The following is a 26,669-nucleotide window of genomic DNA, read 5'->3' as shown; positions in this document are numbered from 1 at the left end:
AAACCAGAAAATGTTCATGAAATTTATTATTTCTGTTTTTTAGTTATAATAGTAGTTCAGCTCATTACATTTCGCTTTAATTTAATGTGCTAACTGTAGCTCATGTGGTTGAAATTTTATTTTTCACAAAATACTAAATTTCGGTATTCTTGTGAAAAATGCATGTTTTTTCTACGAAATTGTAACTCATGAGTCATGGAAAGTTGCAACTAAAGTCATGGATTTCAAAACTCTAAATGTAGCAGCCTGCACTTGCATGATTTTCAGTGCCTCTGCATACATAAACACATGTGATTGCCCTACATTATTATTGCTTATCTTGTCTGATCTAAAAATTTGATAAAATTTAGGTTTATGATTAAAGGAAGTATATACACATGCAAAATAACCTCTCCCTCCCTGCAATATAGTGCTCTATTTTCGCTAAAATTTGAATGATTAAACATTGCTCTTTGTAGTGACGCTACTGAAATATATACAGTGGTGTTCCCATAGGGTATACTTCATATATGCCGTATACTCACAAACATTTTTTAGACGTATAGTATACCCTCAAATTGCATAAATTTTCATATTGTAATATACTATGTATATGATCATGTACACCAATTGTGGGTAATGGATTACTGGAAGTATAACCTCAGAAAAATTGATGGGAACATCACTGAATATATATATATACAGTGGAGCTTCATAACTCGTCACCCCAAGGGAAATTAAAAACATGTTGATTCAAGCGGATGTCAACTTACTGAGGTTCCATAATTTTAATTCCTGAAGAGTTTATGTATCACTTTTACTTACCAAGGCTGCAGAGTCAGACAGATTTTAGGACAAAAGAGTCAGATTCAGGAGTCGAAGGTTTAAAATTTCAAGCGTCAGTCATTTTCTCCCTAAGCCCGCAACTCTGCCACTGCTCGCGGAGTCGTAGTCTAAGGGTATGAAATTTCCAGAGTCGGAGCCAGTCATTTTCCCTCCCTACACCACAGCCCTGTCACTTTCTAATGCTTAACATTTACATCATGGAAACTAATTCCAGTATATGAATTTTCTTATTTAGAAAAGTACATAATAAATCCATAATTTTTGAAAAGAGATAATAAAGATTCTTGTCAGTCAGGTCTGAATTCACACCCCCAGGGAACATGAAAACATGTCGACTGAAGCGGAAGTCAACTTACTGAGGTTCCATAATTGTAATTCCTAAACAGTTTCTGTATCACTTACCAGGGCTGCGGAATCGATGACTGACATATTTTGTGGCAAAGGAGTCAAAGTTTTAAAACTTCAAGAGTCTGAGTCGGTCATTTTCTCCCAAAACCTGCAACTCTGCCACTGCTAGTGGCGTCGGAGTCTAAGGATCTAAAATTCCCAGAGTCGGGGCCGGTCATTTTTTCCCTCTACTCTGAAGCCTCGTCACTTACAAATGCTTAACATTCACATTATGAAAGTTTATTCCAGTAAATGAATTTTCTAATTTTAAAAAGTACATAATAAATTCGCTATTATTTTTTTTAAAGAGATAAAACAGATTCTTGTCAGCCACGTCTTAAGATAAAGTCCTGCTCACCCTTGTTTGAAAAACATGTCACGGTGCCACCTTTCTCTAGAGGACATTTATCTTACCTTAGCCTTTTAGAATTGCACTAACAGCACAGAGTGGTGGCTGACTCCCCTGGATAAAAATGGAATTCTCTAAAAGAGCTTCCCAAAAAAGTATTGACTGACCAAGAAATCACTGCATAAGGTTCTGAGAAAAGGTCAGTATGAAAGAATGTTGAAAGAAAAAATTGTGGACTAGAATAGCAATTGGATGTTGACTTATAGGGGTTCCTGAAAATGTGCGTCAAGTTAGAGAGATTTTAGCCCATTGAAATTAGCATTGAGCAAACCATAAGGAAAATAGATGTTGAGCTACCAGGTTAGTCGAGTTATCTGTAAGTCGAGTTTCCAAAGTTTCACTCTACATGAAACTAAAAGTTTGAAATATCTGGCAACTGTCCACATGAGACGGTGAAAGTCAACATTCTCTTATTTAAAGCTTTGACAGTAATATATATTTAAATGTGTTAAGGAATAAAGAAATTGTTGCACAATTAAGTCTCAGAAGTGTAGAGTTGATGCTAAATATCTCATATCAGAACAAAAAATTTATATTGTGTGTGTATTCTTATATATACTGCCAGCCCCGCTTAAAGGGGTAAACGGATAAACAAATACCCCAAATATGAATAAAACCTTTTGGAACTGAATACTTCCCCACTGAGGAATTGTCAAAGATCCTCGCTTAATCGAACAATATTGATCAGCTTTCACAATATTTTACTAAGAAGTTTTTTAAATAATTTAAAAATTAATTACGTATGAACAATTATTCATGTAAAAATATTAAATTATATTTTTCGCATACAACAGATGAGGTTGTAAGTTGCATTTTTTTCCTTGCGCCCTTCTAATATATATTTAAAATTATTATACCTATTATTTTGTCGTTCACTTAGCTTGTTTCAATATATTTTTACCAAAAACATTACTTCCATTATATAGTTATTGATTCATTATTATTACGTTTTGAGACAAATGTTGTCAATTTGGTATGATAAAGAGTATTTCCCCGCTTAATCAAATAATATTTCTTGGAACTGACAGTATTCAATTAAGAAGGGCCGACAGTATATATATTTTCAAAATCAGAGTAGAGCAAATATATATTATAATGTAAAAAAATAAAATTATTTCAAGGTTATTACTATCTTCCCATTAAATTATATTCTTCCTACTCTGATTGGAAAAATATTCAGGTGCATACCACTTCTCAAATAGCCAATGAAATACTTTTCACAACAAAATTTTCCACAGTATAACTAACTGTACTTGAAGTAGAAGGGATTTCTGTTGTCAATTTATATTTGAAATACTTGACTTATGACCATTATCCTAAAAAAATTAGTACCATCTACAAGATATAAAAAAAGTATCCTATTCATAACACCAATGAATTAAAAACATTGTATACGCTGTCCTGCATCAGTACGGTGAACACATTTTAGTCTAAATTAAAAAATCTTATTTCAAGGTATCTGTTTTTGCCAAGCACAATGAAAAAAAAAAAACTCTAGGTTTATTCTTCTGAACTAATTTTAAGTACTACATTCAAAGTTATTTCTGGTAGGAAATTTTTGTTATGACAGCATCTCATGTATGTAGATTGAAATTTCAAATGCTTCTTAAACTTTTATTTGGATGATCTACGCACATAATCAAATCTAGATTAAATAAATTATCATTATGCAATTTTTAGGGAGTTTCAAATCATTTGGAACTATGTTTTAGCCGAAAGAGTTCTAAGATTTTCTTAATTACTGTATTTTTCAAAATAAATAAATAAAATTTCTGAAAAATTAATTTTTAAAGAAAATCTTCAGAAACGCCCACCTTCAGAAAATCTTAAGTTATTTGGCCCATTTTAAGCCTATATATTCTAAGAAAACCTTGAGAATAAAAATTTGAAGATTTTCTTAAGACTTAGGTTTAAAAGTGGGCCAAATACCTTCAGATTTTCTCAACTTCAGAACATTCTACAGAAAATCTAGAGATCTTCAGTCTGCAGATTTTCTTAAGATGTAGGGTTATGAAGTGGGCCAAATACCTACAGATTTTCTCAACTTTTTTTTAAAGTTTTTTTTGAGATCCTTTTTAGTGGGGTTCGAAAAATAGGGATTTTGTGTCGAAATCTAAGTCCTAATTAATAGTTTTTAATTAATATATCCGCTAATTATCAATGGAGGATTATGTTAAATAGACAAACATGGTGACGGGAAGATTACGAATCCATCGATACCTGGTTCGATGGTCAGTTCGCTGTCGTTCGGGAGAAGTAACTCAGACATATATACATACATAGTTACGTACATAGTTGCATATACAGGGTGATTCTGAATTCATCATCAATATTTGGTGGGGAGGTAGGGAATAGGAAAAGAACACTATTTCACATAGGAAAGCATGGGCACAAACGAACGCATGACGGTGTAGAGGGCGGTGTGTCCGCATCTCCCATGAACGCGCATAGCTGTCTGCCGTGTGCAGCCAGTCGTCATTCGACAAGGTGACTTCGCAGAAGTAACATGAACCGGTACACGTTTCAAGAACTTGCAGATATGCATCTAACTTACGGTGCCGCAGGAGAAAGCTGTCTTAGAGCTAGGCAAATGTATGCAGAGCGCTACCCCAACCGGCGCGTGCCACAGCATCAAATGTTTTCACGTGTGCATCGACAACTGTGCGAAACTGGATCATTTGCTGGTATTAATGTTGATCGAGGCAGGCGCCGATCAACACGGACAGTTTCAGTCGAGGAAGCTGTCCTACAGTCTATCGAAGAACAGCCAAGTTCTAGCACACGAGGTATTGCTCGCCAGTTTGGAGTTTCACAATCGTCAGTGTGGCGGATACTACACGAGGAACGTTTACATCCTTTTCATTTGCACACAGTGCAGTTACTGGAAGCAGACTATCCCAAGCGTGTTACTTTTTGTCAGTGGTTCATGCAGAGAGCAGCCGTTGATCCCAATTTCCCAACGTATGTTCTTTTCACAGATGAAGCGTCCTTCACTCGTGAAGGTGTCTTCAACACACACAATTCGCATGTGTGGGCTAATCAGAATCCACACGGTACGAGAGTTCGAGCTGCGCAACAACGCTTTGCCGTCAATGTGTGGACTGGGATCGTCGGCGACTGTTTGCTGGGACCGTATTTACTACCATCCCGTTTAGATTGCGCAAACTACCTCATATTTCTTCAGACTGTGTTACCGGGTCTTATGAACGAGGTTCCTGCTGTTATTCTCCGGCGAATGTGGTTCCAGCATGACGGCGCTCCAGCACATTTCGCAAATGATGTGCGTTGTTACCTGACCAGAAAATTTGGAGCTCAATGGATTGGTCGCGGTGGACCGGTTTGTTGGCCACCACGGTCACCGGATTTATCTCCAATAGACTTCTTTGTATGGGGTGCCATGAAAACCATGGTGTACGAGACCCCTGTTGCCAGTGATATGGACCTTGTAGCACGCATATCGGTTGCCGCCGCAAACATCCGGGAAACGCCAGGCATATTCCAGAAAGTTCGGTTGTCCATGCAACGTCGTTGTGAGGCATGTAATCTAGCAAATGGTCAGAATTTCGAGCACCTCTTGTAAGTCTGTACAAAAGATGCACAAATAAATGTTTTTTCTCTTACCACTTTCTTGTTATGTTTTCTTTCCATCATTTAACCGGATTCATATTGCCCTACTACATGACGTCTGCGCCCATGCTTTCCTATGTGAAATAGTGTTCTTTTCCTATTCCCTACCTCCCCAACAAATATTGATGATGAATTCAGAATCACCCTGTATAGGTACTTAACGCTCAGTTTTTAATCATATAAAACTAGCTGTACCCGACGCGCGTTGCTACGCCAACAAAAAAAATAAATCATTATACTGATTTTCATGACAATCGGTTGAACGGGGCAGAAGTTGCTACTCTGCAGTGCCACCTGGTGGCGAGTGGCTTCAATGAGCATATTATGCACCTTCTACGTGGAAAAATACATATATATATATATATATATATATAGCAATTTTCATAATAATCGGTCCAGGTATCAAGTGAAGCCGTGACTATACTCAAATTTTGTACTCACGCAGTTTGCAAGATCAATCCATCGCTAAAAATATCAAATAGAAAAAGTTTTAAATCCCCCTGTTGCATGAAAACAATAAAGAAAGAATTTATTTGTTCAAACTCAAGAAAAATGGCAACAGCTAACTTCTTATCAATGAGATCTTTCACGCGAATTAATTTCTGCAGCCGATAATTTTATTCGTATTTATCCAATGGATTGTGACTTAAATTGGAATAAAAAAGGAATTATCGATCGGATTTTTTTCGAACTGGTCTATAAACATTCCCAGTACCAAAAATAACAAACGGTGAAAGTTTCAGCCAAATCTGCCGGGTAGTTTTTGAGTTCATGGATGACATACAGACAAACATTCATTTTTATATATATAGATGAGGATTGTTATTCTTTTACGGAATCGATTACTATTATTATCTTTACCATTTTCTTATATTTTACAGCTCCAAAAAAAGCTTCACTCCTCTAAAAATGCCAAAAAGTATTTTCAGTTGCAAAAAAGTTCTAGCTGGTTTCGACGAGTCCTTTATTTTCTTTGATTTTAATTATTTAAGTGCTTTTTTTCTGTCACTTTAAATATCAGATAAAATCTAAGCTCTGATTTAGTTATTGATCTTAATAGAAGGATTCGGGATTATTACTTTTAACACTGTTCCATTAGAAAATAAATGCAAGTATTGTTTCCTAGAATTCGAATCTATCAGAACGCGAGTGTAAGTTTCGTGATAACCCTACATTTAAGTATGTTTCTTACACTCAGGTGCGTACCATACAATTAGTTCTTTCCAGCAGAGAGTTTCCCTCATTAAATTATTGTTTTGAAGAAATACCATAGATTGCTTAGCAACACGACAAATGTAGCTATTTTGATGCATTTTCTAAAAATTAGTTTGAATTGGAAATTGCTTTCTCATTTGTACTTTCATTTTTTTAAATACGAAGTATGTTTCTAATTATTTGTTCAATTTCTTAGTACTTAAACATTTAAACGATTTAGAAAAAAAATTTTTAATTCAACATAAAAATTGATATGAATAGCGGAATAGCTATAGAAATTTCTTAACACTTGAGAGGCGGAGAGGCCTGTGTTGCCCCACGCGTAGTTTGTTGCTTAATAACTCGTATAATATCTAACAGAACTTAACGGAACTATCTGACTTTTCATTCTACGGCACTATTCGAATGCTTGTTTTATCATTTAATCATTCGCCTCATAGTGATGTTAATATTAATCCTTATACCTAGAAAGACGGGAGGGGCCACAGAGGCCCCGTAGCTTTTTTACAATTTAAAAATTTATTTTTTTTTTCCCTTTCTCCTGATTTTGTAGCATAAAAAAATGCCATTTATTCTAGTTTGACCTATAACTTCCTCTTTATGCAGCGCCTAACGGTAGCCATTGCTCTTAGAAAGAAAAACTAATTCAGCCTTTTGGTCAGTATAGAGAGAAAAACTAAAAATAATTATGTACTAAGTTTTTATTTAGTAACTAGCTGTACCCGACGCGCGTTGCTACGCCAACAAAAAAATACATCATTATACTGATTTTCATGACAATCGGTTGAACGGGGCAGAAGTTGCTACTCTGCAGTGCCACCTGGTGGCGAGTGGCTTCAATGAGCATATTATCCACCTTCTCCGTGGAAAAATACATATATATATATATATATATATATATAGCAATTTTCATAATAATCGGTCCAGGTATCAAGTGAAGCCGTGACTATACTCAAATTTTGTACTCACGCAGTTTGCAAGATCAATCAATCGCTAAAAATATCAAATAGAAAAAGTATTAAATCCCCCCGTTGCATGAAAAGTCATAAAACAATAAAGAAAGAATTTATTTGTTCAAACTCAAGAAAAATGGCAACAGCTAACTTCTTATCAATGAGATCTTTCACGCGAATTAATTTCTGCAGCCGATCATTTTATTCGTATTTATCCAATGGATTGTGACTTAAATTGGAATAAAAAAGGAACTATCGATCGAATTTTTTTCGAACTGGTCTATAAACATTCCCAGTACCAAAAATAACAAACGGTGAGAGTTTCAGCCAAATCTGCCGGGTAGTTTTTGAGTTCATGGATGACATACAGACAAACATTCATTTATATATATATATATAGATGAAAGAAGGTCATCTTATATATATATATATAAAAATCGGGCATGTGAACTCACTCAGGAATAATTATAAAAGAATTCACCCCAAAAATGGATAGGGGCCATACTAGCCCCTTCATTCTTTCTGGGTATACAGAGTCGTTCCAGTGTTAATGCGATTAGCATACACTATTACTTAAACTTAGCTTGCGCTCGACGAGCTTAACCGGTCGCTACCGGTTAACCGATCACGTGACAGCTACTGATCACATGTTTCATTCAACCAATCAACAGCTTAAAATGGTAACCGGTAAGGAAACCGAAAGATGATAGAACGCTGCGGTTAGTAACCGATTACTTACCGGTCGACCGGTGAGGATCGTCGAACGCAAGGATAGTAACACATTGAATGAAAAGAAACTTCCTTTGTACCATTTTTTTTTCTTCTCGTATGTTTCACAATTACTATAAATAAACAAACAGAAGCAGAATAGTTATGATCCATGGACGTAACAAAAATGTTTAAGCAAACTAACAAATATTTCATTTCAAAAACATGAATCCTAAAACTTGCATTAAAAATGTGTGACATTCGTTCCAAAGCCTGAACAAGACATTTGTTAAAAAAAATTAATTTGAATTTTGACATCTTGAATTCAAATCATGTTTTTCGCAATCACGAGTGTGTGTATGTAGGCGTGTGTGTTTGTGTGTGGGGGGGTATGTGTGTTTGTGTGTAAGGGGTATGTGTTTGTGTATGTAGGCATGTGTGTTTGTGTCTGTGTGCAGGCATAAGTGTGTGGGTAGTTGTGTGTATGAATGTGTGGGGGGGGGTATGTGTATGGTGTGTGTAGGCACATGTGTTTGTGTCTGTGTGCAGGCATGAATGTGTGGGTAGTTGTGTATGTGTTTGTGTATGTGTGTGTATGTGTTTGTGTGTGTGTGTGTGTGTGTGTGTGCATGCGTGTGTGTGTAGTTGTGTATGTATGCGCGTGTGTGTAGGACATGGATGCAACCTGGAGACGGCTTTCGCTATAGGAGCAGCATCGTGAGGAGCCGGTCGACGGTGATGCTGCAGAGGTGCTGGCGGGAAAATAAAATGATAGGACATCAAAACAGTCAAATGAGAACAATAAGCAATCGTGATTGCTCAAAAAAAAAAAAAAAAATGCTCAAACCAGTTAGGGGAGCACGGAGCACACAAAAAATGAAGAAACTCATGTGAGGTAGTGTTGCAAAGCCACGAAATGGAGTATGCACTTGTATTAAGAGGCAATGCAGCAGAAAACATTTGACTGAGAACGTTATTTCTCTAGAACAGTGAAACGAACATGAAAATATGCCTCTCCAACATCGTCTGCTAGAGTTCTTTGTGTTTGCCCCGATTCCAGTCCCCCGATAAAACGTCAAGCCATGGAATCCGGTAAATTAGTGTCGTAGCATTTTTCAATCGAAAAAAAAAATAAACGATTGAATTTTACCTCTCAAACAGTGAAAAAATGAGCTTCTGCGAAACCGCGATTTCTGCACTTGTATCCTTTTTTCTGTTTTTCGACTATAGAAACATTGATTTGCTTCCAAAATTTGCGTTTTATTCTCATGTTTTCTTGAAACATTGAGACTTCATTGGAAATTAGTTTACGGAATAATATTTTTCTAATTTTTGTTGAAACCATGTCCTCCTCAATTTTTTTTGAGCAGTGTAGGAAAAAGTTGAGCCCTAAAGAAAAATTGAAAGCACCTCAGTGATGTTAATCAATAAACATTATGAAGCAGCCAGCAATAAATTAAAAATTAGAGTGGAAAGATAATTCCTTCTAACTCCATTCATTAAAGAGATATTTATTTTGAGCCTAGTCTTTTTATCTACCCGCTTTCCAACCGAACCTTAGTTTCATTATGGTAAACCTACCAGCAAAAAAATTTTTAATTTGGAGTCGATAAATATTTTACTTGTTTACTCGTTCGCTGTGTCTATGAAAATTCAAGATCGACCACTTGTTAGTTTCCTTGTTTACATTTTTAAATGTTACTCCACTATACGATAATTAAATTGTACATAATTTATTGAAGATTTATGTCCAGTTTTCAAGTACGTAAGAAACTTAAATATATATTTATGTTTCTTTTCTTTAATGTATACAGAGCAATATGCTCATTACTCTTAGTTAGTCGCAATTGGACCCTCCTCTCTTTAAAACGCTGCAGAGAAAAAAATCTGTGACTCGAAAAAAAAAATCTGTGACTCGAAAAAAAAAAAAGCACGGTATCTCATTTTTGTAGATTACATACCAAATCGTATGACGTTTTCTGTGTGGATCTAAATCGTTCGCGAATGTAGAAAATTATTTTAATTTTAAAATACGGATGTGTGTTTTCCAGTGTTTCTGTCCATACGGCACGACGCCGGAACCAGTGAATTTAAAATAATCCAAGGGAGTCATTCTGACCGATCTCATTTCTCTAAAGCTTTAAGTAGCGGCAATATTATTTCGACTATCTACCAATAAAATTTATCCTGTTGTGTTTAGCACTCGGTCAGTCTCAACATTCTGGACATTTAATGGCTGACAGTCCGATTTCGCGTCAACTGGTGTGAGATGTTGGCGAATTCTCACCAAATGGTCACAACTATCGTCGCCAAATGCAATGAGTGCATAGCCTCTTCGCACCAAGGTCTCTTTGTGTATTGCTGGGCAGCGCAGTATACACAGAGGTTAGCGAGAGAAGCGAGCTAGAAGCAGAGCTTCTTAGTAATAATAAAGATATGTGCCTATAAATGATGTATCTCTGATGAAGTCTGATGATTTCACCTGTATAAATGATGTAGCAAATATTAAAAGTTTTACAACCCAATTAGGTTTGAATGTCGTAGTTTGAGAAAGTTCCTTCTAATTTTTACATTAATGAAGGCACAGACTACTAAGTTAACTGTTTAAAAAAAAAAAAAAAAAAAACTTCAAAGATTTTTACAAAATTTAAAAATTAAAATAAAAATAAAAAATAATTATAATAACTTTCCCGTAAATACTATACTAAAAGTTCTTTTGACACGAACTTACTACTACGATTATTGCTGGGATAAACTGTTTTTTTGTCTTCCTAAGCACTACTCGATTTTTTATTCTTCTTTAAAAAGGGATATTTTGATATTTTTTTTAAAGAGGTTCTAGAAAACTTGTTTTTACTCTTCTGAAAAAGTAAATTAAAAATATCATTTTTACTGCAATATTTTATGACTTTTCAGAAAATGTATAACTAATCTTAAAATCTTAAATGTTAACTGCAAAATTAAACATATAAAATATTCTAAATGTGCATCCAATAGGCAAGCTTTGTTCCTTTACTTCAAATCCTAGTCAATAGAAAATATTTTGAGCAAAGATTAGCTTTAATGGAAATTATAATAACTTTTAAAAATAATTTCTTTACCAATAATAAAGCTGAAAGTCTCTCTGTCTGGATATCTAGATCTCTGTCTGGATGTCTGGATCTCTGTGACGCGCACAGCACCTAGACCGTTCGGCCGATTTTCATGAAATTTGGCACAAAGTTAACTTGTAGCATGGGGGTGTGCACCTCGAAGCGATGTTTCGGACATTCGATTTTGATCTTTTTCTATTCCAATTTTTAGAAACATTTACCGAGCAAATTATCACAACGTGGAAGAGTAAATTATGAAATTATCATAACGTGGAACCGTAACATTGGCGAGCAAATGAACATAGCCAATTGGAGAAAAATTTGTCATCCATTATTTGTAAATATACAGGCAAACCAAATGAGCTTTTAATTTTCTACTACGGGCAAAGCCGTGCGGGTACCACTAGTTCAAAATAAATAAAATGGTGGGTTACGACGTACTAGTAAGGGGCTACAGTACTCTGTTGAAGTATTCAAATGTCCAGCAAAGCTTTAGTTAAAATAATTCCTAAATTAAGATTTGTCTTTTTTTCATGATTAAGAATACTGCTCATAAGTTTTAACAAGATTTTAAAACATAAACATGATTCATCAAAAAAATTCTGAACAGTAAATGTGGATTTTATATCGGTTATTCAACTATAAAACATAGCGACGGGAGCATATTATCAAAAAGTTTAATTAAAGTTTATTGCTGAAGTTGAAGAAAAAGTCTTTCATAAAATTGATGGCAAAATAACGTCAATTTATTGCTTACCTACAAATTATGTTCTGTACTCCGAAGAAGCCATTTTCCAGGACTTTTTTTTTTCCCCTCAACAGTTTTATGAAGCGGGAAAATTGATTGCTTACCCATGAAGTCTTGTTTTAGTATAAAAGAACATGTTTTAAAGTTGAGTCAAAAGACGCTGTAAAGTTGTGTATTTTTTGTTTTGACTTTTCCCCCAATATATTACGTTATTATGAAAAATCGATTCTTTTTTTCAAATTCAATGTGTGTAAAAAATTCATAGTATAGTTTAATGCAACATTTTTTGTGCTAAGTTTTAGTGAATTGATGTGAGAACTTTACTGGCGAATGATTTTTTTATTCTCTAAATTGTATCCAGTTGAGAGATGATGGTACATATACAGGGTGTGGCGCGATAACTTATTTAAAACACACTTATTTCAAAACTCAATCAAACCCGATTTGTGAATCAGAATGCTTTGGTTTTTTTTAATAATGTAGATAAATATCTATAGTTTTGTTTTCAAGCTGTTTTTAATATCACATAAGGTTGGTTAAGCTCCCGATCGATTGTCTATTCACTGAATAAGTTAATCTTTACTAATAATAAAGCTGAAAGTATCTCTGTCTGGATGTCAGGAGGATGTCTGGATGTCTGGATCTCTGTGACGCGCATAGCGCCTAGACCGTTCGGTCGATTTTCATGAAATTTGGCACAAAGTTAGTTTGTAGCATGGGAGTGTGCACCTCCGAGCGATTTTTTGAAATTTCGATGCGGTTCTTTTTCTATTCCAATTTTAAGAACAAAACTATCATAAGATGGACGAATAAATTACGAAATTAGCATAACGTGGAACCGTAACATGGGCACAAGCCAATTGGCGAGATACGAAATTATCATGACATGGAACCGTAACATGGGTACAAGTCAACAGGTGAGTAAATTCACCATACATTATTTGTAAATATACTGGCGAACCAAAAGACCTTTTAATTTTCTATTACGGGCAAAGCCATGCGGGTACCACTAGTTTCTTATATTTCTCATGACCTTCTAAATCAACCCCTCCCCCCCCCCACCAGGGTCAAATTCCTCAAATCGCCGGAGAAAAAGAAACTTTTTCAGTGTATGGCAATGGGGGGCGTCACTTATCTGATGGGATTTTCAAAACCTTATGAAACAAAACTTTAGATATGCCACTATTACATCTTTTTAAAATGATGATAATAATAATTATAATGATAATAACATTCTGATTGGCAAAATGGGTTCGATTGAGTTTTCAAAAAAGGAAGTTGTCTTGCAACACCCTGTATAGCGAGAAATGTCGTTTTTTCATATTTCTGTGTATTTTGACTAGCTGCGTTGCCCGGCTTTGCCCAGTCGACCTTGAAAAAAACCATTGCGTCAAGTGAAGTATCTTCAATAACCAGGATTAAATGAAAGAATAAAAGCCATCATGCAAAATTTTCTCGCCAAACAATGACGACAGATACTAAAATACTTTTAAGGAATTAAAATAAAATAAGTTCAAGAATTGAAAATGAGAAAGATGAAAATAAACAATGGATTCAAAAAGCGTTACCGTGGAAACGCAAAATAAAATGGTTAAAAACTTGAATAGAGAACAGATTTTTGAACTTCATTTAATTCGCTTGTAACTTTTATTCTAATGGAGATACAGGGTTAAACTTTCGACCTTAGCTCGAGTTAGATCTGGAGTAAAAAAGGTCGCTTTCTCCAATGGCGTCAAAAAGAAAGCTGTGGGACAATTCCTTCACTTTTTATTGATAAATTTAATGAAGAAAGTAGTGCCTAAATTTCAGCTAAGCCTAAAAAATTCGAGCTAAAAACGTAAAAAACTCCCGCGGCAATTAAGTTAGAGCATTGGAACAATTTGCGTGGAACGCGGAAAATTCTTCCCTTTCCAACGATATATAATATTATTATTTGCAAGTAATTTTTCACCCCCATATTCGGGAATTTATGTGAAAATTGGACCTAAATTGGAATAAAATAAGAAATACTCGTCGAATTTTTTTCGAACTGGTCTGCAAACCTTCTCATGACTTAAAGGAACAAACTGTGAAAATTTCAGCAAAATCGGCCGGGTAGTTCTCGAGTTTTGCGAGTTCAAACAAACAGACGCTTTTTGGAGACTTCATTTTATACTATGTAGAGATTATGTGCTTGCTTTTTTCCCCCCATGAATTCCCGTTTTTGCTGTGTTCAACTCTTCTTGCTTACTCTTGTACGAAACAAGAGAAGTTCCTAAGAAAAGCTACTTAGTTTACCTACTCTTAGGACGCCATTTCGTATACGTAATTAAGTTGATTTACTTTTTAGTAGTTAATGCAATGTTTAGTAGCGACACTTGAGATTTGTTTTTCTATTTTTAGAGTTTTTAAATAAACATTTTTTTTTCTCAGATAAGAACCACAATGCAAAATGCCCTTGAGGTAATTATTAAAGACATCCCAAACGACATATGAGGCAGTGAGAAGCAAAGGGATGCAAGTGGACTATTTTAAGTTTCGAGTAAAACGCGTTTAAAGCGTTTTTTTAGTGTACCGATCACCCCCGCTTAAAATTAAACTTTGCGTTCGAGGAGGCGTGGCGAAGTGCTTTCTCCTGAAAAACGGACAATACATGTGAGTAAAGAAGCGAATTAAATATTTCTCCCTGCGCTAATGGCATCAGTGAATGGTATTTCATCTATTGTGATGTCATGTGCAGAAGCGTAAAAAAATTAAATTGAATCTGCGCACCAATTAAAATAATTGTTAAAAATATTGAACATTGTCAAATTATTAAAAATTAGTTAAATCCGACGTTTTTAAGCATGCTCTTTTAGAGAAAAAAAACAATTTTAAAAATTCGAAAGCAACCCAATTATTAGAGTCAATATTAAAATTATTATTTATTTTCGCCAAGTGATTCCCGGCTGCTTACTTACCTTCAATTTCAATTGAAAAAAATTAGTTTCAATTTTGAGATCTTGAATTCTCAAATTGAAGTATACTTTCATTGAATTTTGTTTCTAAATCAAGCTGTATAGCAGCAACTACCAGGGCTACTAGTACCGTCTCTTGCCCCAAGACAGAGGAGAGGTTCTCCTACCATGTGTACTTGTTATCTCCAAATTTTTAATTACGAAACTTACATCCCTTTGCTTCTCACTGCCTCATATTTTTGGGTTATTCTAACGAAAGAATATGCTTAAAAAAGAAAGCAAACAATTCCTTTGTAGTGTAACATTAACTGAAACTAAATTCCCTATGGAAAAATAACCGCAGGATATTAGGAACTGTTACCATAAAATTGAAACAATGTGTTCCTCCGACGAACAGAGCTGCATAATTTAACTACTTTGTTTGTGGAAGAAAGTGTGAACATGACAGGTAAAACAGAAACATTTTTGAAATAACCGCTTTGCCTTGAGGATACTGAATACTTAAGCATTCTAGTTCAATAAGATTTGTTCAACAACAGATGTGTGTTCGTGTACGAACTCTATTTGGATTTCGGTATGACATTGAAAAACAAACTAACGTATTAAAGTATAAACCTAAGAATTAAGAACCCAGAGGCATAGTATAATGTATATCTTTCAATACTGATGCGAACTATGGATATCACATTCAGTTCAAATCAGCTGAAATCAAACATTGCAAAGTATGAGTCCTACAGAATGCAAAAGTTTAAACACTTTCAAAATTATAACTATATATGGTTGACTATATGGTATAAAACTATATGGTATCTAACTATATGGTTGGTTTTTAAAGGGTTAAAACCCTTTAAAAATTATAAGCTCAGAAGAGGAATAGTCCAGTTGGCGTTGTTTTCAAAGCAACATTGCAGGATATTTTTTCAACAATAACTTTTTCCGTTTTCTGAAATTAAGATTTCGATGTCTGTATAACATGAAAATTAATGAACGCGAACTTATGTTACTTGTGTGTCCTTTACTGGTCCTTAAATGGTTAAGTGTAGATTTTGGAAAGTGATGATTAAGATAGATAAAAACGATAGATTATATTAAATCGTGTGTAGAAAAAAAAACAAGTTTGTTAATTGCGTGTATTTATTTATACACACACTGTAAAAAATGTGTAAGGTTATCATTAGTATTGGGTTAACTAGGGATTGCAATACCGGACCAAAAATTCAATACCGGTATTCGGTATTTTTAAAATGTGATACCGGGATACCGGTATTAATACCGGTATTTGAAATTTCTCAAAAAATACTCGAAAACATATTGTTTCGTTGCCACATTTCATACTTTAGTACAAAAATTGTATTATTATGAAAACGTATTGTGAACAAACATAAAATGGATGAACAAATGTCATAATAATAAAATCTAATGCATCTATTGAATTGTCTCTATATATGCCTGAAACTCATTTTGGTGCTCAACTTTCATTCAGTTGAAACTACCTTTTCTGAATTCTTGCAGGCCGGTGGTACTGTTAACAATGCGTGATACTTTTCCTCTAATTAAATTCTAAAAGTATTTTATCTTTAAAAAAAATCGGTTTATTTCATGTCATTTTTGGATAAACCCTTTTGTTATTCAGTACAATGGGAAGAGGAATTGTAAGCGCAGAGTTGGGCTACCATCAAGCCTTTTGACCTTCAGCCGTTTCTCCTGACCACTATTTCAGCAAATGGAATCGTTCAATCCGATGTTTTCTACCAAAATTCCCCAAATGCAAAAATTATTTTTCCACTAATATTTTCATAAAATGAATCGACTTCCTCTAATATTTTTGTCTCTTGAAAAAAAAATTTTCCCCAAATAGTCAAATTTTCTTATAAAATTCCCCAAATGTTTTTCCTTTACATTTTCACTTTTTTTTTTTTTTTTTTTGTCTTCTTTATCTTTATCTTTCTTTATCTGAACTAATAATGAAGCTGAAAGTCTCTCTGTCTGGATATCTCTCTGTCCGGATCTCTTTCTGTCCGTCGGGATCTCTAACGCGCGTATAGCGCCAAGACCGTTCGGCTGATTTTCATGAAATTTGGCAAAGAATTAGTTTGTAGCATGGGGGTGTACACCTTTAAGCGATTTTTTTGAAAATTTGATTTTGTTCTTTTTCTATTCCAATTTTAAGAACATTTTCCTGAGCAAAATTATCATAAGACGGACGAATAAATTACCAAGTTACGTGGAACCGTAACGTGGGCAAGCCGAGAAATTCATCATGTATAATTTGTAAATATACAGGGGGATCAAAAGACCTTTTAATTTTCTACTCGGGGCAAAGCCGTGCGAGTGCCACTAGTCATAAATACAAACGCCTGACCGAGAGATAAGAAATAACCAAATATTTTTTTTCTACTCGCATTTACTACTCTGCTTCTGTATGTATATTTAAACTATGATTTTTGTATATTTTATCCAAGAACATTCTTCATCATACTTATTTTTACCTGTTTCACGTATCAACTAGTCACTTACGCAGAACATTAATGCGGATTCCATAGCATAATATTCCACATAATGCGAATTCCATAAAGTTGAGCAAAGCTAACCCAACGCTGTTTGATACAAACATTGTTCCCACTACTTCTTGACGCATACTTATATACGAAAAAAAAATCTTTTTCCACGAGGTTTTTTTTCCCCAGGAAAAAAATTTTCCCCAAAGAATTCCCCTCAAAACCCATTTCCCCAAAATTTCCCCAGAGAGCACCAGATTTCCTCAAAATGGGGAAATTTCCCCCAATCTGTCAACACTGCATCCCGTTTACAGGCAGAAATGAACGCATCAAATAGTTTGCAGGGATGTCAATTCGCCATTATAGATGTGTGCAAGCCGATATATTAAGCAGAGTCGCAATCGAAATGAATGAAACACGAACGTTAAACTTTCTTTCTTCTCCCCTCATTCACATAGAACTGTCATCACTGGTCGCTTGACAGTTACTTCATTGCGCAAATGAGGTCAGACAGTTTGCAAAAAAAAAAAAAAAAAATCCGTTTGATCTCCTTTTCTATGAATAGTATGCAACTAAAAAGTAATGGGGTTTGTTTTCATTATTTTAAAACTATTTTTTTCTGAAAGAACATGCTTAAAATCATAGAATCTAACGATTTTTTAAATAATTTGTTTAAGTTTAATATTTTTTAAAAATTAAATCGGTATAATTTAAATCGGTGATCTTTCATTGTTTACATTTCTTGCCGATGACATCATTTGTGTCGTCATTCACAGAGCAAAATATTTAATTCGCATCTTTACTCACGTGTATTGGCAACGATATGGTTGATAACAAGCGTAGAGCGCAATATTTAATTCACTTCGTGAGGCCGTGGTAGCCTGATCGGTAGGGCATTGGACTCGGGGCCGGAGGGTCTCGGGTTCGATCCCCGCTGGTCGAAGACCCACCGTCGTCATTAAAGGGGACTGGGCGACGTTAAATATGCTCGTGGTCTCAATGTCCTCCAAGTGAAACGATACCTCTGGGGGTGCTAGTACCAGGTAGCTATTAGCTCTTGGACTAGTTCTAAATTCTCATTAACTGTTCGATCCGGTGATGGTGCTGCCATCTATCGGTGTATAAAATAATGGAGGCAAGGCACTTAGTATGCAGTCCTCGACATAAATACAGTTGTAGTCAGTGTGACTCTTGAATAGAATAGAATAGAATTCACTTCGTGATTATCATAACGTGGAAACGAGGTACAAAGATGCGCCAAAGAGTATCATTTGTAATGTAATCAAGACCACGTCTCTTGTTTGAAAAATCGGAAATTTTAAAAAATAAATTAAAAAATAACTGTTCGGGAAAATGAAAGAATTTTCTGGGTCCATTTTATTATTATTATTATTATTGTTTTTGTATTTATTTATTTACTTATTTTTTTAATTCTATCAATTTCAGTGACTAAAATTACTACTTTTGACTGAAGGAAACAACCACATTTTGTTGAAGGATTGAGCACTGTTTGTAACACACTGATGAGAACGAAACGCAAAGAGAATTTTCCCGTACCATCAAAGCAGTTTTTCCATGCTTCAACTATTAACTGTCATTCCTTTTCTTGCAATGAAATTAATTTTCCGCTAAATTAAGCAATTCATAACATACTAATGTATTTATGGGAAACAATCCCCAGAAAGAAGTGTTGTCCATTTTGTTTCTCCACTTATCAATAGCTGGCTTAGGTCGCATTAATTCTGGTGATTCACGATAAATAAATAATCACTCGTAATCCTTTCATGTGAGAAATTTATCTAATGTGCTAAGTTGTACGAAGAAGATTTGTACAAGAGGATTTAGTCTGGATTATATTTATCCCATTTCAGGAGATGATGTTTACAATACAGTGCAGGCTGTACTGTGTTGTACATGATTTTATTTTTTTAACGAACAACTATTAATAGTTAAGCATTTACCCAATCACCGGTACTTCATACATTAACGGATCTTAAAATAGTTATGCATGACAAAGTCTTTTTTCTTTCTTTATAGTTTATACCTTTTGTTTCTTTTAAACAAAAAGAAAACTGTCTACATTCTCCGAAATGCACCACTCACTTTCTTCAATCGTCACGCACGCTTCGTCGATTACGACGATTCCATCCTCGATGAATCGAAAACCCATGCTCAAAATTCACGTTTCGTCAGTTGGAAAACGTTTACTTAAAATGACGAAAAGTATATTCAGAGCATTTTTCACGAAGCCAGTTTTGTTAAATATGACAAAACTTTCGTGCGATTTGAGGATGATTTCTGAGAGTGCAAAGCCTGAACGGGAACTAATTTGTTTCTAAACTACTTTTTTTTTTTTTCAAAAGCATTAAAGTCTTTAAAAATATAGCAGTTTAAGTTGAAACAAGACTGCTTCATTTAAAACATGTCTTTTTTTTTAGCAATCACATTGCTTATTGTTCTCACTTGACTGTTTTGAATTCCTATGATTTTATTTCCCCCCTCATCTCCCTCTGCAGCACCACCGTCGACCGGCCCCTCCCAATACTGCTCCTCCAGCGAGCACCGTCTCCAGGTTGCGTCCATATCCTACACACACACGCCTACACACACACACCTACACACACACATACACACAAACATACACACATACACACACACACGCCTACATACACACACATACACACATACCTACACACACACACACCTACACCCACATACACACAAACATACACACACACCTACACACACACATACACCTACACACACATACACACACACGCCTACATACATACACACACACCCCAAACACACAAGCCTACATACATACACACACACCCCAAACACACGCGCCTACATACACACACACACACCCCAAACACACAAGCCTACATACACACACACACACCCCAAACACACGCGCCTACATACACACACACACACACCCCAAACACACAAGCCTACATACACACACACTCGTGATTGCGAAAAACATAATTTGAATTCCAGATGTAAAAATTCAAATTAATTTTTTTTCATTTTAATATCCTATTGATATATTAATTCAACTCTAATTCCTCACTTCTTTACTGTATGAATTGGCAAGCGGTCAGTTTAGGCGATTCTATCTGAAAGAGTGGGGGAAAGGAAATGCTTGATGGCTTGTTTGGTTCATATCAGTGTAACTCTGCTTAAGTTAGAGGCTAACACACATCTGTAACGACAAACTGGCATTCCTGCAAACTGATACACTCTGTTTTCGTTAGCCGACACCTTCCGCTAATTTGCGCATGCGTCAGGTCTGCTCTGATTTTCCCAAAATAGGGAGGGAAATCCAGAATTAAAAGGTGCATAATGACATGTTGAAGATACCAAGTGCGAGCGGTAAGTGCCTAGCCTCAACCTTTCGCCCCTTTTTAAAATGGAATCTATCTCGAGTGCTAGCTTTTCGCTTTCCGGAACGGACAGTAGATGAGGGGGGGGGGCTTTAAAAGGGAGTTTCGCTTTTCCACCTGATCGGTTGAAACAACTCATTTGGAACAAATGTATTTTACAGAAATAAGAAAAATTATTCCGAAAAGCGGTACCAAAACGGCGTTCCGGCGCCAATGCATCACTGAATTACTGCAGATATAATATGAAAAGAGTAGCGGTTAAAACCTCAAGTAATCTTTTGTTTATTAACAGCAGTCCAGTCGAACGAACATAAAAGGGGGGAGGGAAACAATGAATACTGAATGTTAAAATAAAAAATAGAGTAAGACTTAAAAACAAATGTATTTTACGAAAATAAGAAAAAACATTCCGAAAAGTGGTACCAAAACAGCGTTCCGGCGCCAATGCATCGCTGGAAACCTCAAGTAATCTTTTGTTTATTGCACAAAGCCGGCATTATTTATGTGAAAACCATACTATTTTTAACATCCAATAAAGAAAACAAGTCATCACTTAGAGCAAAGTCATAAATTCTAAAATTATTCCAAAATGGAACGAAGAAACTTCGGAACAAGACAGAGAGAGAGAAAGAGAGCATTAATTACAATTAGGACCTTTCCAAATTTGAGACTACAAATCCTTTGCTAAATAACCCACAAAAATTCGCTCGTCCCGACTTAACTGGACCAAAACACGACTTTCAGTCAGATTCATGTGTTACCAATCCTTAATGTGAATTAAAACCAATTAAAACTCTCCTGCGGGCTGAATTCAAAAAAGAGTTAATAATAGCTTTCCTATTTTCCGAAAGTACATACATTTCCAAAGTGGTTTAGAAATGAAACATCTTTCCGGGGAAGAGAATAATTAATGCGCTCCGCTCACTTTTATTACACTGAGGAGGTTTAGGGAATCCCCCGCGAGCAATTACGACACGGCTAATGCTCATGTTTCAGAAAATAACACCTAAGAAATAACAGTTCCGTGAAGATATATTTTCGCCGGAATAAGTTGCATTATGTTAAAAGTTAATTTTTGGCATTACAGCGTGCTTAAGGACTTATTCTTGAAATATTTTGCGTTTAGCTAAGACAGAAATTTTTGTTTGATGCGATATGTGAGTGATGATTTGGGTCGCACATCGGGAAATGATGAATAACTGGTCAATATTTGAGGGTTTAATCAATCATCGTTAAATATTTTGCGTTTAGCTAAGACAGAAATTTTTGTTTGAAGTGATATGTGAGTGATGATTTTGGGTCACATATCGGGAAATGATGAATAACTGGTCAATGTTTGAGGATTTAATCAATCATCCTTAAATATTTTGCGTTTAGCCAAGACAGAAATTTTTGTTTGAAGTGATATGTGAGTGATGATTTTGGTGTCGCAAATCGGAAATGATGAATAACTGGTCAATATTTGGGGATTTAATCAATCATCGTTAAATATTTTGCGTTTAGCTAAGACAGAAAGTTTTGTTTGATGCGATATGTGAGTTATGATTTGGGGTCGCACATCGGGAAATGATTAATAACTGGTCAATATTTGAGGATTTAATCAATCATCGTTAAATATTTTGCGTTTAGCTAAGACAGAAAGTTTTGTTTGATGCGATATGTGAGTGATGATTTGGGGTCGCACATCGGGAAATGATGAATAACTAGTCAATATTTAAAGGTTTAATCAATCATCGTTAAATATTTTGCGTTTAGCTACGACAGAAATTTCTGTTTGAAGTGATATGTGAGTGATAATTTCGGGTCGCATATCGGGAAATGATGAATAACTAGTCAATATTTAAGGGTTTAATCAATCATCGTTTTTGGAAATTTTCTTTTGTATCTTGTATCATCATTAAGTTACCGCCCTATAGCCAGGGCTAAGGCAGAAATACAAGAAATACACCGCCAGCTCAGTCACTTCCAGCCGAGGACTGCAGTTTCGTGCTTATTAGCACTCATCAGTCCGGCATAGGAAAGTGACTGAGCTGGAGATGGAAAACCTCTTAAGGAAGCCAAGATTGCCAAACAAACTGGTAGCTAATATAGAATTAGCACTGACCAGACGAGTGACCGAAGCAATGGTTCGGTTCAACTCGAAGATTAAATTAAATTACTTGAAATTACTGTTTACTACTTAATGTGTAATTTACTGAACATACCATGCCTTTCCTTCAATCTTCGAGTTGAACCGAACCATTGCTTCGGTCACTCGTCTGGTCTGTGCTCATTCTATATTAGCTACCAGTTTGTTTGGCACTCTTGGCTTCCTTAAGAGGTTTTCCATCTCCAGCTCAGTCACTTTCCTATGCCGGGCTGATGAGTGCTAATAAGCTCGAAACTGCAGTCCTTGGCTGGAAATGACTGAGCTGGCGGTGTATTTCATGTATTTCTGCTTTAGCCCTGGCTAATGGGCGGTAATTTACTGAATATACCTTGCCTCGCGTTCAATCTTCGAGTTGAACCGGACCATTGTTTCGGTTACTCGTCTGGTCTGCTAATTGTATATTAGCTACCAGTTTGTTTGACACTCTTGGCTTCTTTAAGAGGTTTTCCATCTCCAGCTCAGTCACTTTCCTATGCCTAGCTGATGAGTGCTAATAAGCTCGAAACTGCAATCATTGGCTGGAAATGACTGAGCTGGCGGTGTATTTCATGTATTTCTGCTTTAGCTCTGGCTAATCATACCTCGCCTTGCCTTCAATCTTCGAGTTGAACCGAGCCATTGTTTCGGTCACTCGTCTGGTCTGTGCTATTCTATAATAGCTACCAGTACCTGGCTAATGGGCGATAATTTACTGAATATATGTTCTATTGTTCGATTGTGATACAGTTGTTTTTAATCTTTTCAACCTCGATTCCCCAAATATCAGCACTGTAGTTGGAGAAAACCTAACCTGGCAGCATTGTAATGGCTACACAGATCTTAATCATAGCATTACGACGCTGCCAGGCTATTTTATTTATTTAAACCCCACCAATCACCACCGTACCAACCCCGGTCAGGGTTTAACCGGATGTGGTGACTGGGGGGAACAGAACAGATCACGAGCGACACTCGCTGGAACAATCCTGATGATTACAAAAACCAATAACAAACGCTGCCAGGTTAGGTTTCCCCCATCAATAGAGACCTACACTCTTAAATAACAGACAACAACCTTCGAAGAAAAAAATCCTATCGGATATTTTATTCGCAGCAGTATCTAATGCCCTCCAAGTAACGTCAATCAGCAGATTTTGCTCAAAGGAAAAAAAAAAAGGCCAGACAAAACATTCCGTATTTTATTGTGTGCAAAATGAGAGGGGTGAGGGGGCAGGTGAAAGAATGTTATTATGGAGAAAACTTCCCAACGTGAAAATGGATGAATCTCCAAAAAGACAATAACATTCTCCCCAGTGAAATCGGGAAGAGCTCCCGGTCCAGCAATTTATCTGCGGCTAGCTTACGAATTCGCGGCTATTTGTAAACGCTGTCACGTCGCGGTTTTCCGGCCATAAATCTTACGTCGACTCAGCTAGTCTTTTTTAAAAACCTTTATTTCATTATTGGACGAAGAAAGGGAACAAAAAGTGTTTTATTCTTTGTGAGTGCTTTTTTCCAGATTTTTCTACAGATGCTCACTCTAGTTATTTTTCCCTTCCAACTTTTTTTGCGTCAGTCACTTGCACTCGTTAGTTCTCGTTAGTCTCATTAACCACGCATTTGAAATCGTTTGGTTAGTTTTCGTAGAGGTTAGGGTTGTGAGCTAGTGATGGGGGGAGATCTGACTCGTTGAGTAGTTCGCTTCTCTTCTTTTTCTTTTAAAGTTAATGAGGAGATAATTGCTCAATATTGTATTGAACTAATTCGCGGCCATTTGAAACTCGTCGCGAATTTCGTGTCCGTAAATCTTCTTTACTAATAATAAAGCTGAAAGTCTCTCTGTCTGTCAGGATCTCTGTGACGTGCATAGCGCCTAGACCGTTCAGCCGATTTTCATGAAATTTGGCACAGTTAGTTTGTAGCATGCGGATATGCACCTCGAGGCGATTTTTCGAAAATTCGCTTTGGTTCTTTTTCTATTCCGATTTTAAAAACAAAACTATCATAAGATGGACGAGTAAATTACGAAATTATCATAACGTGGAACCGTAACATGGGCGCAAACCAATTGGCGAGAAAATTCACCATACATTATTTGTAAATATACAGGCGAACCAAAAGACCTTTTAATTTTTCTATTACGAGCACATTCGTAAGGGTACCACTAGTTGTGTATAAAAGGAAAAAAAAATAACATTGTTCAATCGCACAAATTTGCATAGAACTGATACACGTTTTTCGGGGTTTCGAGGGACCCCTTTTTCAGTGCAAAACACTGAGCTTTTGGGTGTAAAGATATCCGATAAATGCCAATCGGATGTAAAGACATCCGATAAAAGCAAATACGAAGTAAAGACATTCAGTTAAAGCCAATCGGATGTAAAGACATCCAATAAAAGCCAATCGGATGTAAAGACATCCGATAAAAGCCAATCAGGTGTGAAGATATCCGATAAAAGTAAATACGAAGTAAAGACATCCAATAAAAGCCAATCGGATGTAAAAACATCCAATAAAAGTCATTTGGATGTAAAGACATCCGATAAAAGCCATTTGGATGTAAAGACATCCGATAAAAGCAACATACGTAGTAAAGATGTCAAATTAAAGCCAATCGGATGTAAAGACATCCGATAAAAGCCAATCAGGTGTGAAGATATCCGATTAAAAGTAAATACGAAGTAAAGACATCCAATAAAAGCCAATCGGATGTAAAAACATCCAATAAAAGTCATTTGGATGTAAAGACATCCGATAAAAGCCATTTGGATGTAAAGACATTCGATAAAAGCAACATACGAAGTAAAGATGTGAAATTAAAGCCAATCGGATGTAAAGACTTCCAATAAAAGCCAATCGGATGTAAAGACATCCAATAAAAGCCAATCGGATGTAAAGACATCCGATAAAAGCCAATCGGATGTGAAGATATCCGATAAAAGCAAATACGAAATGAAGACATCCAATAAAAGCCAATCGGATGTAAAAACATCCAATAAAAGTCAATTGGATGTAAAAACATCCGATAAAAGCCAATCCGATGTGAAGACATCCGATAAAAGCCAATCCGATATCTTTACCTCCAAAATATCACTATTTTGCATTGAAAATGGGGGAAAAAAACGATTTTTCTTCGAAATCCCGAAAAACCGTGTATGGAATTCTATGCGAATTTATGCAATTGAGCGTTACTGTTTCTTTTACATAAATTTTAAATTGATTCAGATAGTTTTTTAAAAACCTTTACTTTATTATAAGATGAAACGAGAAATGAAAGTATTTTTTTCTTATTTGGGAGCTGTTTTTCCAGGTTTTTCATCAGAATCTGGTTCTACTTTTCCTTTTACTTCAATCTCTTGCGCTTGTTAGGTTTCTATAGCTTCGTTTTCACGCATTTCAGATGCATTGGTTAGTTTTCTCGAAGATGAGATATAAAGATCTGAAAAATTCTACTACTCTCCTTTCTTCGAAGTGAATGAAGAATGAATGTTCCATTTTTTATATTACGTTATAAAACTTGCAAAAAAAAAAATATTTTTTTCAAATGTTTCGAAAAAGAGAAGTAAATCAAACAACGAATCACGAGTGACGTATCACTTCACATTGGCATAATTTCTTCCTGACACCACTTGCAACGAATGATCCGGAAAACAAAAGCTTAATCGCAACAAAAAGACAACAACAAATGGTTGGAAGGCCAAATTTCCTGTAGCAGCAAGCAGCTCGATTGGCTCCTTTTGACACAATTTCT

The sequence above is a fragment of the Uloborus diversus genome, chromosome 1 (assembly GCF_026930045.1).
Source record: "Uloborus diversus isolate 005 chromosome 1, Udiv.v.3.1, whole genome shotgun sequence".
Lineage (NCBI taxonomy): Eukaryota > Metazoa > Arthropoda > Arachnida > Araneae > Uloboridae > Uloborus > Uloborus diversus.
The sequence above is the reverse complement of the archived record's forward strand: the minus strand, read 5'-3'. Positions refer to the sequence as shown.